Raw genomic sequence first — 13,121 nt, 5'->3', positions numbered from 1 at the left:
ACCCCACCTCATGCACACGCACGTCGCGCTGGGTCGGTGATGAAAACGCGTAGTGCGCACGCACTCCCACACGTCCCTGTTTCATCATCAGCTGAGCCCTTTCTCCTCCACTCACAGCTCTTCTTCCCTCCCTCTCTCGCCCCCTCCCCTCTCTGCTCTTGCTTCTTTTTCTATCCATCGCTCTCCTCCTCCTCTCTCCCTGGGTCCCGGCCACATGCGAGAGGGTAGACTAGGACGCTGCAGCTCTGAAAAAAAAAAGAGGGGAAAAACGCTCTGCTGCTATTTCTACAGGCGGGCCCTCCCCTTTAGCTAGTCTGTGCCAAAAGAGGGAGGGATTTTTTACTACTCCCAGTCCCAGGATTTTAACCCTCTGCCTGCTCTTGCTTCTCTCTGCAAGATCTGCTCCTCAATATCATGCAACAAGTGGCTTTGCTTTACTCCTGGTTCGACATTGCTGCGCCATTTGCAAAGACATTTTTCGGGACCCCAGTTTTCTTCACTTCACGGGCGTTGATCACCTGCATTTGGTCAGTTTTTTGCTTCTTCTGGGTTGTTGTCAGTAGAGTTAAACTGGACTGAGAATCAGTGGTTTTGGTTTGTGCCCTGCCGTGGTGCGAAAGGCTTTTTGAGCACGTGTTTCTTGATTGCTCGCCATGCTTCCTTTTTCTTGTGAGTCCTCCCAGAAGCTGACGGACGAAGACAGCAGTTTGTTTTCAGCATGCTGTTCGAGCAGCTGCTTGATTTCATGTTACCTGTGAATGTATCTCGATTTCAACAGATGATTTCTCATGTATTTTCCTGTTCTCTTATCTCCTTTGCCCTCCACCTTCCTCACCCTTTCCATCTCTAAACCTCTCCCTCTTTTGGGTTTTCTGCCCCACCCTCTCTTCCTCACGCCCCCCCACCCCCCTCTCTCTTTCTTTCTTCCTCTCTCTCTCTCTCTCTCTCTCTCCCTCTCTCTTGTGGGCAGTCTCCAGTGAAAGGGGAGCAGGAGGGCGGAGCAGCAACGGGGCTTTTTCTGGGACAGGTGCCAATTTCAAACAAAAGACACAAAAAGCCAAAAAAGAGTGAGATAGTTCCCAATGACAGGGAAAAAGTGGCATGTTTCAAGAACTGATTTGTAGTAATTACATGTGTGTGCATGTGTAACTATTCTCCTCTTGCAGGACTTTTTTTTTTTACTGCATGACTGAGTAGCAGCCGAGATCTTGAATCCTCTCTTTCCCCCCCTCTCTGCTGTCTTGCTCCCGTGAAGGCATTTGAGTTTCGAGCGGGGAAAAGAAGGAGGGGTGGGTGGAGTTGGGAAGGGGCAGTGGGAGGCGGAGCCTTGCCTCCTCTCCTCCCTGTCGAGTCTTCTGCATTATTCATATGCCTGGGCCAGTGCTGCGATCTGACTGGCTGCCTGGCTTAGCATTCACCCGACATTCAGCGGCTCTGTTTGCTAACATTCCTCATTCAAAGCCTTGTTAACTGCCAGACGGGAGGAACACGCGACTCCATGGGAAACCCACATGGCCTCCCCATTGTGGCGGGCCCTGACAGTCTCAGACTAGGAGGTGGCAGACAGGGGAGAGCGAGGGGAGCCAGTTTGTAAATATTAGAAAGCAGTTAGCTGAGGTTAGGCAGGTTACCCAAGGCTTAGAGACGGGTTTGGGGTGAGGTGGCCAGATTGACAGGGTAAAACCCAGACAGAGGGGCAGACAGATGGGCAGACAGACATATAGACAAGGCGTTGAGGCAGACAGGGAGGCTGGCACTTGCTGGGACTCTGAATGGGTCTCTCGTTGGCGTGTCCGCCTACTCCTTGCAGGGAGTGCAGAGCTGTGTGACTGATTCCAAGCTCCTTCTCTGCCCTTCTCTACAGAGAGGATATGTGGACATACTGTGTGCAGCTACCGGAGGATCCAGCACAATGAAACAGCGGAGATTTCGGCGCTTTCCCCCGGATAGCTGATGGCTGTGGTGTGTGTGCCAGCTGCCTCAAAGACTCAGTGGGTAAGTCAAAGAGTCTGTGTGGGTGTGGAGGTAAGTGTGTGTGTGCATGTACGCCTATGTGTGTGAAGCATGCACACATGCAGAGGTATTCTTTTGACAAAACGATGAAACACAGAGACGAAACAGACACTGGAGAGCGGCTATGTTTGACCCGATCTCCATGTTGGTGTGTTTCAACGTTGTGTCTGGGTGTTGTTTCTTTCAGGGCTACATGACTATCCAGAGAGAGGAGGCTTAACTAAATATAGTCGAACCAGGGGGGAAACGTGGCATGGGCTTTGAATTTCAGACGAAACCGAGCTAATCTGTCCTCTGGTGCGTTCCTACCTGCAGTTTTGCACTCCAGGTCGGCCTTTTGTGTGTGTGAAAGAGAGACGGTTTTGGAGGGAGCTGAGAGGGACCAGTGCTGTAATGTTGGGCCGAGGGCCAGACAAGGCCTGCTACACAAGGCCGAGCCCCACCACAACGCTCCCCCTCTCTCTCTCTCTCTCTCTCTCTCTCTCTCCCTCTCTCTCTCTCTGTCTCTGTCTGTGTCTCCCTCTCTCCTTTTCTCTCCAGGTCAGCTATCAGAAAACAATTAATCGCGATTCTCATACTGAGTTTTCTCATTAAAACCCCATCAAGTGAATATGTGCGAGGTTTAGGAATTGTAATAGAAGGTAAAACATTGGAAAATGGGTCAATGCTGACACGTGGCCACTCGTAGCTTTAATATAGCTCGAACAGGCCTTTCGGACGTTAGGTGTAATATGCTTTACTAACATGGCTCAACTATAAAGCGCAGTCTCATATTTAAAATTTTATTTAACATGCATAAACAAGAAAAATGCTTCGAGGCATTCAACTGTAGACGTTTCTCTCCTCGGTTCGACTGTACGGTTTTAAAACTGAATTAAATTCAAAGTAATGTCAGCTTGCTACACAGAATTTGGGTTGTGTATTTCAACCCGGAATAGAGCGGCATGCTTTTTTAATGAATTTTTAAAAAGTTATACATTCATTTACTTTAGTATCACAACTGCTTTATCCTCGAGGAAGAACATCAGCTCTAATTTTGACCGTATTATATCATATTTTCCACATAATTAAAAAACTCAATATGCCACACCCCTCATCAATGCCATTCAGCATGGCAGCTTTTAATTATCGCCTATAAATCAATTTTTCAAACAAGTGCTAATTGAAAATCGTCCTTTTTTTCCCCCCACATTGCCTCTCGATGTGGCTTCATGTTGAACACCTCAGCACATCAGAGTCGACCATGACCGATAGGTAGGAGTGGAGGCAGTGTGAGTCATCACAGATAGCTCTAGTCATCCCACCTACGTCCTACGTTTGACAGGCCTATTCATCCGCCACTCTCGCACCACCAGGCCTGGTGCGAGCTCCGCCATTACTGTCACCCCTGACGTCGCTTCCCTTGTTTGCTGTATCCGAAAAACCTCTTCTGAGACCCTCAGCCAGGTGAAATTATGAATTAATACGTCAGAATTCGGAGAAGGAACACGTCATTGCTGGACACCAGTCAGTTCAAGGTGCAGCATTAAAAACTGCAGCAGAGTCAGATGGATTAGGTTGATTTAGATTTTTCTCAGTTTTCTTTTCTATTTCTTTCCTTTCTACTTCAATTAGTCTGAATCTGTTGAACACATGCTGTAGAGATAATATTAGCTCATATAGGTAATATTTTCGGCCGGTTGCGCTGCTATTCGCAATCAAACGGCCCGAATGGAAACGAGGAGAAAGGTGCTCTGATCCGCTTTTCCTCCGAAATGGCGGATCGTCACGATAACTTTTGAAAAACGTCGAAAATATTTTCTCCCTAACGTGGTCATGTTTTAAAGTGTCCTCTGCACACTTAGATTCTCTGATTTGTCAGACGTATTTATGACATGAATTACAAAAGTCATAGAGTGTATGTCCACAAAATATCGGCCGTCCCAGAGAGAATATTTTATACCGAGTAAACCGTAAAAACGAACCTGGTTAGATCTTGGAATTCATAAAAAACAACATATTTTCACACAAAACTGGCAGCAAGTTGCAGTTTGTTGTGAGATTTTATACAATACTCTGATTTCCTATGCTTTAAAAAAAGTTTGACTCTTATGTTGTAAAGGACAGATCACTGAGTAGTCATACATAGAGTTTTGTAAAGAGAACAAAAATGAAAAACAATCACAGATTTGGCCTGAACATCTACTCTGTGTCTGGTTTATAAAATAATTCTAATGTGAACATTACAAAACCAAAAAATGGGGGAAATGTGAAAAACTGAGCATAAAGACCATCACACTACATCTTGAACCACACACACAGGACACATGCACGCACAAACGCACACTCTCGCACAAACATGCACACAGGCAAACACCCAGACACATTTGATGCTATGTACCCCACAATGAACCCTGGCTCCTAAGATGAATGGGGTTCCCACGCCTCTCCCAAGGAGTGCAGGGCACAGCCTCCTCCTCTGAGTATTCACACACACACACACACACACACACACACACACACACAATGCATGCACTACAGATGGCCACACAGTCTTACTCAAACACAGGTGCATTTGAGAGTAATACAGAGGCATCCACTTGCAGTGAAAAGGTACAAGGGCACATTTTAAAAAGCACACACAGACATACTTTTAAGTATTGATTATTATTCAGAGCACTTGCAGCCATGTCAGTTTTAAAGATGGAGTTACACAGAGTTATCTTTATTCCCAGCACTTTGGCAATTTGGCATAAAAAGCGACTTTTAATTTGTTAAGCAGCAAACCAGATGGGAAATGAGCATGAGACTTATTAGGAGTGTTTTACTTTCAGTTACAGTTCAGTTACACCTCTTTTTGTTTCACTGTGTGTGTGCGTATGTGTGTGTGCCTGTGTGAGAATGTGTGTCAGTCATAAGGTTTTGTTTTGCAGGGAGAATTTAAATGAAGCAGAAACAAAAGTTCGTGGGAAAATCTAACATTTCATTTTCTAAGGGTTCAGCAACACAAAGTCCTTCAGTGTGTGTGTGTGTGTGTGTGTGTGTGTGTGTGTGTGTGTGGTTTACAAGTGAATATATATATACGTTGCTTGTATTCAAATGCTACAGTTTGATTGCTAAATTAAAAAGGGATATATTTTAATATTTATTTGTGTCATATTTTCTTGAATACATCACTGTGTTTTTCAGTGATCATGTTAGAATATTGCTTTTTTTTTCCCGTGGAAAAATAGATCCATAATTTATTGTTACAATATAATATGTTTTTATTGAATTACATTTCTTTAATTACTTAATTATGGAAAAATACTTTTTCTAAAATTACTTTTGCCTTGACCGCATTGTGTGTGTGTGTGTGTGTGTGTGTGTGTGTGTGTGTGTGTGTGTGTGTGAGTGAATGAGAGAGAGAGAGAGAGAGAGAGAGAGGTGCAGAGAGAGAAGGTGATACCTGTAATATTTATTTATATAATATATTAGAAATTTTTGTCTCTAAAAACTAATTGAAAATTAAAGATTTTTATCTGTAGCTTAATTTGAAACGTGTTTATATTTAAATGTTAAATTGCCTCCTTTTATATTTTTTATGTTTTGACCACTTTCTAATTTCATCATTTTATTTTTAGAAACTGAAATTTGACTACAATAAAGAAACTGATAATTGCAGAAAAATTAAAATGACTTTCAAACAAAAAGCCACAACTTAATTTGCAATTCCAATATCACACAGTAATATAATTCCCACTGGTAATTTTCTGAAGCTTATGCTTTCCTGAGAGATGTATCTCAGCTTCTTCCACACTGGCCAGTATACGGTAATACAGTTATCCAGGCTAAATTCGGCTGCAGTCTTCTCAGCCATGATCATTCTAACATATGTTACATCAGCCTTAATGATACACTCAAGTAGCTGCTTGGCAGGTTTTAGACCTGAGGGCTACATGGACACCTTAGTGTGTGTGTGTGTGTGTGTGTGTGTGTGTGTTTTGTGAATATATCTGCACAGTATTGTGTGTGCGTGTGTGTGTCGATGTGGATGTGGATGTGTGTAAAGATAACTATATTTACGTCTCTGTTTTTCTCTTTAATTTTCAGGCTCATTATTTGGGAATGACTTTTATATTTCCTGGTCAGACGTCAATATCAAGGTTGGTTTAACAATTTATTAATTTTCTATATTTTTGAATTTATTTTTATTTCATTTAAGTATGTATTTACTTCACACTCAGTGATGTGTTTTTTAAGTGTGTGTGTTTGTGCGTGTGTGTGTGTGTGTGTGTGTGTGTGTGTGTGTGAGTGCCACCACACTACAGAATTCTCAAAATCAGAAATCACCTCGGTCTGGTCTGTTGCAGAGAATATGCATCATCTTCCTCTGTCAGTGGCCCGTAGTCGCACGACACAATTAACACAGTTTGTTGTTATTTTATCGAACCCTGACCCGGCCCACATTGTTCCCGGCACACAGCAGCGACGGTGGCAGCGAGTGACATGTCCCATCAAAACCGGCTGCAGTGCGTTGTGTGTGTCATGTCATCTGAATCAGTAAGCGTCTGCCGCAGCTCAAAGATAATCTCCTCAAAGGAAATTAGTCAAGAAAAAGGGGAAAGAAAAGCCGTCAGCCTAAAGGTCAAATGAAGATTAGAGGGAAACAGTACACGAGGGCACACCGGCTGGCACCCGGAACTGCACAAAGGCCTCATTGTCACGGCCCTGCACACTCTCCTTGCGTACTTGGGGAGACATGACACCTGTTGGTGGTTTTGGTCAACTGCAGGCTGAGTGACAGGACGCCTTCACAGGTCGAGTGGTGGTCCTCAGATTTTGGGTTTATGACGTTTTTTCTTTTCGCTCTGTGCACACTAAAATAAGACGATGTTCCAAGGCACAAGAACGTCTTGAATTCTTTTGGATGCAGCCTGGATCAGCAAATGGTCAATCATCAAGTAGAGTCACAGGTTTGATTCAGGGTCACAAGTTTTATCTGTCCTGCGTTTTACCCGTAGTCTGCCACGACGTAAAAGTTATACCGACAAAGGTTGAAACACTGAACAGTGGAAAAAAATATATAACTTTTGATTTATTCTCACTGATTTTACAGTTTTATTTCGATTCTTCAGACACACGGGTTCTGCGTACTTCAAAGAGTGCAGTGGTTAATCTCAAATAATTGTAAGGATCATTCTTGACAGTTTAACACAGTTTTACGGTTTATGGCGCCATGTGTCCAAAACACGGGGCTGAATATTCTTTTGGAAAGTTGTATGAGAGCACGTGGCTTCAGGGTGTTCCTCACTTACACCTCTCATTAGTTAATAATATAATTTGTATTTTTTACAGCCTGGACACAGGTGTTCATTTGGGTTGTGTGACTGTGATAACACCCTTTGGACACATTTTATTTATTTTAATATGGTTATTAAATAATCATTTAAAAAGTTACTGCTGTAAATATACAGGATGAATTTAATTGCACAGTAGTCATTAAAAGTATGAATTTAACACTCGCACCAAAGGCATTGTTAAAGGGTCAGTGCATTAAAATTACAAGAAACATATTTCCTCACAAATCTCCAGTAGTTTGTAGCCATGCAGAGAGTGCTGGTTTAATGTGTCCATGTTTCGACACATCTGCTGCTGTCTCTGCTCTAATATAACAGACGTGAATGAGATTGTATTGACGGTGAATCCAAAATTACATTAAAACTGCTGTAACATCTCCTTCCCGAAAACAGTGTCCTTGTTGCTTTGCATGATTGGCGAAATGAGCAGTTGTCAGTTTTTTATAGGGCAGTTTACAGTTGAGTTTACAGTGAGGTGTGTTGACGACCCAGAGGAGATGCCGGATTTTGAACATGTCACTTTTCAGTGGTGTGAGTACCACCAACACCGTCCAGTCACCTCCAGTGTGTTGGAGGGGACGAAGAAATCTCAGGTGTATCATTCAAAGCCTGGGCACATTAAACTAAAGCTAGATACCGCTTGGTCATAAAATGTGTTTTGTTTTGCAATTTGCCTTAAGTGACCCTTTAAGTAAAAGGTCTTCTCCCGTGTGAACCTGATACCTTGCCGTGCACACATTAGCAGTGTAAGTGGAGCAGTGAGATGCAGTCAGGCCTGCTGTATACCTCACAGGCTTGGACATTAAGTAGCTCGTGTAGAGATTTGTGTGGCATTTATGGGATAACCGACCTGCAATAAAAACAGCCGCAAACCGGTGTGTGCGTGCGTGCATGCGTGTGAGGAGTTCAGGCAGTGACTCACTTTTATAAGTTCGACCCCACCTCACTCCCTCGCGTCTCCCCCGTCGCTCCCCAGCTCGAGGGGAAACCACAGCAGAGCCGCGGCCTCTCCCGTCTCACTCAGGAAACTCCCTCAAACAACCACAACCTGTCTGCTTGACCTTTCAGCCAAACACACACAGACATACAAATTTATGCTCATTTGCACCAAGATTTCCTGACATACACAAATAGGCTACAGATGAAGCACAACAGATAGCTTCAGGGGATTTATCCCACTAATTTAAAGTTAATGTTAGTTAGTGTTTGTTTACCTAAGAGGTGTTACCTAAACTCCTAGGTAACAACGCAGACTGCCAAACAGGATCCTCATAAATAACACAGAGAGACACTCTCACTCTCTGTGTCCTCGCACATGCAAGCACCTGCATCGGTTTGCGCACACACACACACACGCGCGCGCGTAGGCACAGATAGCGCTTTCTGTGTGCTGCACGTGTGAGCGTGCAGACTCACATGCACGGTAGAGCGCTTTTCTTGTGTGAGGCTCATGTGTAAGACAAGAGGTGAAAGTCGGACCTTTTGACACCCAACCGCAGCGCACTCTCTCCTCTCATTTGTCTCGATCAGGAAGAGGAAACCTGAGAGGAGGCGAGCTGACAGACCTGAAGCCGCTGCTGCAGAGAGGAGGTGACCTGTCAAGCACAAGTGACACACAGGAAGTATTTTGACGGCATACTTCGTTCTGCAACAATTAAAGCATGAAGAAATAATACGTCACTCAGCACTACTCTAACATCAAATTCTACATTAAAAGAGTATTGATAACAAACGGATGAATTTCATAAATACAATGAACCCTACTCAGCAAAAGACAGTTCAGCATACAGATTATTCGATAAGATAATTAAGTTTTTTGTGTCTTAATTGGCTTTTACAAGAGTTGAAAGTCAAAAAGAAATGTTTTAAATTGAAATGTAGCAATGTAATTCAACCATATCTCCCGACCAAGCATATCTGTTTTATATGGTCATAGTGTCATAGCTTAAAAGATAATTAGGTTGCTGTGGCTTTTGATAGAATATAGATTTATAAATTTCTTCACTTGCTTAATGAATGAAATATCTACTCACAGTATATAGAATGCATTAATACCAATAATACAAAAATGATATATGAGCATGGAAGTTCAGGCTGTGTGTGTAAGACAAAATCATCTCAATTCAAAGGTCCACTTACTCACTTTTTCTGACTTTTTAACAGTTTCTCATGGCATTGATTAGTGAATATATATTTAATTTTTCAGTGCCCAGGAAACAGTAGGTGTCAGTATTGTTTTCTGACATCAGTGTTAGAATTACACACATCATATATAATAACCCATTTATAAACACACACTTTGCATTTGAGATTTTGTTTGCTGTGTCTTTCCCTGGTTTGTGGCGTTGGGCTGCCGTTCCCCGCAGGTCGACCGTCGACCAGAGACCCCTGCAGGAGATAAACTGTCCTTTGGGGTGAGGTAGTAGGTTGTATAGTTTTAAGGGTCATTCCCAAGCTGTCAGATGACTATACAACTTACTGTCTTTCCTGAAGCGACTGTGCTGACATCACAATCGTCACTGTCACGAAGGAGAATGTGACTTCACTGCAAATGTTTATTTTCCCCTTTTAAATGTGGACTTGTCTCCTACTCAAACAATGCACTCCTTTCATAGAATCAGTGAGGAGCAGTACAACCTTGTGATTTGCTTTATTAAAGTTAGACGGAGAGGAGGTGAAACTGAGGAGAGGCTGGTAAGTTGGAGAGAAATGTTAGAAATCATCTTTTCAGACAAATTAGATGTTGATGTTTAAAAAAATAAATGCTACAACAGGATTTTCTTGCATGGACATTGAGTAGGTTATCCATTTCAATTACCTGATGTTCATTAGTGTGTATTTCTGAAATACAGACATTTTTTGGAATTTTAAACAGAACTTTTGAGCCTTTCAAGCCGCTAAAATGTAAATTTAGGAGCCTCTTACTGCAGTTATGCTTATTATAATTCCAAATGCCTCAACATGCATATTTGAATACTGGTTTTAACTCTTAATGTTCTCATCTAAAACCTTGGTGTGTCCTCTGTGATAACAACACGGCAGCTCTGTCTTCATTTACACAGTGATCACACGTGACCTCCTCACAAACCCTCACATCCCGATCCTCCTCCCTACCCACCTGGGTGACTTATGGTGTTCGTACAGGGTGAGGTAGTAGGTTGTGTGGTTTCAGGGTTGTGATTTTACCCCATCAGGAGCTAACTATACAACCTACTGCCTTCCCTGGAGGGCAGCAATACATCACAGGAGCACACGTGGCCTTGTTACCATTCTGCTTAGGAGAAAAAATGACATCTCATGACTCTTGTTTATTAAGGTCAACAGAGGACTGGCATTTAATTTGAAAGGTTTCTTTGAGGTGGTGAGTAGTGTTGGATCACACTACATGCACTAGTCACTCAACAGTTGCAGATCATTCATGTTTTAACTTGTACTTTTTCAACAATAAAGATTTTATAAGAAATAATTACAGAAGTAACCAATGACTGGAGTCTGATTTTTCCAGTGTTCTGAAGTGCAGAGGTGCAACAGTAAAGTCTTAGTTGTCGGAATATTTTCGTAGAAACGTTGCCTTATTCTGTAATCCTTTTAAGGAGCTCATTATATGTTGAAATACTAATCTTATAAGCCTCTGTGGCTTAGGAACACATAGACATGTATCTGTCTGTCTGGAAGAATGCTCCAAAGTATGTGTTCATCATGTGTCTTTGTACTTTAAAACAAAGGCAATTATTTGGGATTTTTTCCATGTTAGCTGTTAATAACATCCTGAATCAAAGGAAGAGAAAACTGTAGAAAACAATCTGAAGGTAGAAAATTCAAAGTAAACAACCATAAAAGAGTGAAACGGTGACAATGGTCACACATTCTCAGTACTTTGTGATTTTGTTTAGTCATAGGTTTTGAGTTTTCCAGTTTGATCCCAAACTTCACCAGAGCTGATAACTGCGACTTAAATAAGCTGCAGAGTGCAGCAAGCTGTCTCTAATTCAGAAAACACGAGCGTGCGTGTTTCTCTCACAGATGGAGCAGGAGAGCAGGTGCTGAGGTATCAGCCACAAAATCATACATTATCACCCTCCCACTTGTCTGTGCGAGAACACACTGCGCACCTTCAGATGTGCTGTGGAAGTCAACGAGCAAAGATGATGGTCAAAATACCCCACAGTCCCTCACCTTAGGACAGACACACTGAAAGAATCTTATGCATCCATACGCAGTAGATGGCGCCAGATATTACATGTTGTGTTGATTGGCTCTTTACTTATATTACTAGATCTATTTTATAGCAGGTTATAAGGTTATGGAGATTATCGGCACAGAGACCAACAACCACCTGCAGACAGGAAGGGAGTGTACACTCTACAAACTAAAAGTGCACACAAAATGAAGTGGTTAAAATACAGTACGGTATGGTGTGATTGGAAAATAAATGTTGCTTTAGGTGAGGTGTGTGTTTCAGTTTGATGTCTTCAAAATCTAGAGCAATCAACAAAAGAAGTATGTCCTTGTTAGGCACACCAAAGTGCACAGTGCTTTAGTAGCAGTAAATGCCATTATACTGACTGACCTGAGTAAATCTTTAAAAATAATGACCGAAAAAGATGTAGAGAAGAGAAAGAAATGAGTCAGAGAAGCATTTTTAAACATGGATAAAGGAAGAACTGGCTGCAAGTAAATCATCTGGAAGAAGCGCACTGTTTATGGCCTATGGGGCAGAAAATTCCTCTTACAGTTTTTCTTGTATGCATCAACAAACTCATTATTGCTGGAGACCATCACAGACAGAAGAGACTAAAGTTTTGTTTCTTTATGTTATATATTATAAAGTCAAACATCATCTACAGCCAACTGAACAAACTCATAGCGCTCAACCAGCTCTTTCAATAGTCTGTTTACAGGTCTCTCACTGTCAGTGTTCACCTTCCTGGTATGTCTGGTATGCCTTCTCTAAGAGGTCAAAGCAGGACTGGACAACATCTCACCTCAAACAGTCCACGCCTCAGCTCACTCTCATACATACAGACTACAATGGCCCCATTTCAGTTTTACACAGGTATTTAAAAGTGGGTGTTTTTTTTTTGGCTCAACCATTATGACAAATATGACAGAGAAATATACACTATTATATATATTCATAATGTACATGTAGCAATAGCAATACTGTCACTAAATAAGAGTATGAAGTATTATTGGCAAATCTGTGAGTGCAATACTATTATATATTAGATCTTTTTAAATGATAGCAATGTATCATATTTGATAAGATCATCATGTTTTGTAATTAAATCTTGATCTCTAAAGAAATCAAATCAATGTAGTAGTTTAAAAAAATATATAATATTAGTAGTATAAAGTAACAAGTACTTAAAAATGATAGGTAAATGTACTTTGATGCATTTCACCACCGAAAGCAGGAAACACTTGGTTCACAGCGAGGTACCTGTTGATCAGGCAGCCGGTCGTTTGGCATTTCATTGTGAATAACGGTGGTTTCATTGAGGATTAACGTAAATTAATAACCTGTTATATGTGATGAGGTTGAGCCACGGTAAATTACACAGTAATTTACCGTGGCTCCTCTGTAAACGGAGACGATCGGCTGACATTTCTTTTACAGCTGCTTGGAGACACAGCCAATCAATGCTGAGTTTTATTGACATCCCTGCTGCCTGTGACTGGAGGCACATAAAGGAAACACATCCACATCCACACACTCGGGCGACCGATCGACCCGTGAGCCACCGGGAAGCGACTGTGTCGTCGTCGCCCCCCCCCCCCCCCCCCCCC

The 13,121-nt window shown here is 42.1% G+C and overlaps 1 long non-coding RNA gene across 3 annotated transcripts in view; it reads left to right on the top strand.

Moving 5' to 3' along the window:
* Positions 1 to 10,809, top strand: part of LOC111651971 (uncharacterized) — a 33,899-nt gene extending 23,090 nt beyond the window's left edge. For 2 of the 3 annotated variants that reach the window (XR_015436994.1, XR_002760574.2), the window contains 3 exons: positions 1,865 to 1,995; positions 6,085 to 6,137; positions 8,862 to 10,809. This is a non-coding gene — a long non-coding RNA (uncharacterized LOC111651971). Of the gene's footprint in view, positions 1 to 205; positions 528 to 1,864; positions 1,996 to 6,084; positions 6,138 to 8,861 lie in introns of those variants that run through there. The other variant, XR_002760573.2, reaches the window with a different exon arrangement.
* The last annotated feature ends 2,312 nt before the right edge of the window (positions 10,810 to 13,121 follow it).

Source organism: Seriola lalandi, unplaced genomic scaffold (assembly GCF_002814215.2).
Source record: "Seriola lalandi dorsalis isolate HSWRI2012SDOR001 ecotype SW California unplaced genomic scaffold, Sedor1 jcf7180002053896, whole genome shotgun sequence".
Taxonomy (NCBI): Eukaryota; Metazoa; Chordata; class Actinopteri; order Carangiformes; family Carangidae; genus Seriola; species Seriola lalandi.
Note: the sequence above shows the minus strand (reverse complement) of the source record. Positions and strands in the feature narration are given on the sequence as shown.